This window comes from Helianthus annuus, chromosome 17, assembly GCF_002127325.2.
Source record: "Helianthus annuus cultivar XRQ/B chromosome 17, HanXRQr2.0-SUNRISE, whole genome shotgun sequence".
NCBI lineage: Eukaryota > Viridiplantae > Streptophyta > Magnoliopsida > Asterales > Asteraceae > Helianthus > Helianthus annuus.
The window spans coordinates 13615048-13616810 of record NC_035449.2 but is presented as its reverse complement, the minus strand read 5'-3'; the positions used below and the strand labels follow the sequence as shown (position 1 = coordinate 13616810).

The 1763-nt window shown below is 44.7% G+C and overlaps 1 non-coding gene across 1 annotated transcript; it reads right to left on the bottom strand.

The window, feature by feature from the left end:
- Window positions 1-1249: 1249 nt before the first annotated feature.
- On the bottom strand, window positions 1250-1355 carry LOC118489533. The gene has a single exon (XR_004887553.1). It is a non-coding gene; the product is annotated as a small nucleolar RNA R71 (small nucleolar RNA).
- Between the last annotated feature and the right edge of the window lie 408 nt (window positions 1356-1763).

Here is a 1763-nt window from a genome sequence, read left to right as displayed (position 1 = left end):
CTCTCATAAGCTTTCACCACTAGTGTTTGATCTGGAAATCGAGCGAACTTTGCGAGCAAACCGAATTTTGTTACGGGAAAATACAATCAGCAGATCACCAACAACACCAATTACACCGATTACACCACTTCGATACATGGATCCACCACCACCACCACCCACTACGGGTGAATCCACCTCATCATTTATACCAACATCCACTCAACCTTCACCAAGTACCACCATTCCACCAAATACTACCGAACCCACCATACTTCAAAATGTCACATCAACCAACACCACACAGCCCATTACTACACCAGAAGAACCAACCATCACATTTAACCCTTCCACTACTATACCACCATTATCCCATTTCTTTCCGGGTGCGGGTCCGTCATATTCAAGCCATACCATAGCACCAATTTCGTCCATTGTCCATGCTCCACCGTTTCGACCATCAAACCAGCCGGGTTTCCAATACTCGACTTTACCATTTGGGCAATCTTTGGGGATTCAAGGAGATGGGTATGATGAAGGATTTGAGGAGTTTGAGGGGTATGATGAAGATGGGTATGCTTACGGAGGTGATGGAGATCAAGGGGAATACGGTTATATGCAAGGCCAAATGCAAGTAATGCCGAATGTTGGTGGAGTGCAACAACAACAACTCATACCCCAACATGTGAGGCCTAGGCCACAAGGGCCGCAATTGCAACGTCCGGTACCTTTGCAACAAGTTCGCCCACAAAATGTGCAACCACACTTCCAAAGGCCAATTCAAAACCCACCGGTGCCACAACAACAATTTCAACAACCAAATGTACCACAAGGGCACATTCCAAGACCAATGGGAGTTCGTCCAAGGGGTAGGTTTGGTGTACCAAGGAGGCATCTTAGAGAGCATGCGAGGGGTATTGAAGCGCATTTTCGGCCGGTGATTACTCACAACCCTTCACCGGTGGTTATTCCTCATAACAACCAAGGGAGAACTTTTGAAGTAAGAACAAATTCTTTACAAAGTTTGCCGAAATACAAGGGGCTAGCAACGGAGGAGCCTTATTTCCATTTGGAGGCCTATGACTCAATTTGCAATACTCTTGGGAGTCAAGGTTTTTCGGCCGATGATATCAAGTTGGTATTATTTCAATTTTCTTTGGAGGATAAGGCAAAGAAGTGGTTCTACACTTTGCCTTTGGCATCTATTTATACTTGGGCGGAAATGCAACAAATTTTCCTAGACGAGTTTTATACCGCCAAAAGACCAATGATGCGAGGAAAGGGTTGAGGAGTTTCCAACAACAACAAGGCGAAATGTTTCATGAAGCCTTCGAGCGCTTTAATATGATGATTAAAAATTGTCCTCATCATGGAATTGAACTTTGGGAGTTGATGAATGCCTTCCACGAGGGGTTGTGTGCCGAAGATGCTCGTGACTTAATGTCAATCACAAATGGCACATTTGGCACGAATTATGAAAATGACGATTTAGAATTTTTGGAGCAAATGGCAATTACTTCAAAGAGGAAAGCTCAAGCATCAAGGAGAGCACGACCGGCTGTCACGAGATCGCAAGTTCATGCAGTTGACGATGGTAAGGTTCAAACTACTAATCAAATTTATGATGTGTGTGCATTGTGTAATGAAATAGGTCATGCGGCTGAAAATTGCCAAGGAATGGTGGATGGGCAATATGAAGAAGTTCATGCGGTACAAGGTCAAGGAGGGGGTGGTAGGAACTACAACATGAATTCCAACACTTACCACCCCGGGTTGAGGAACCA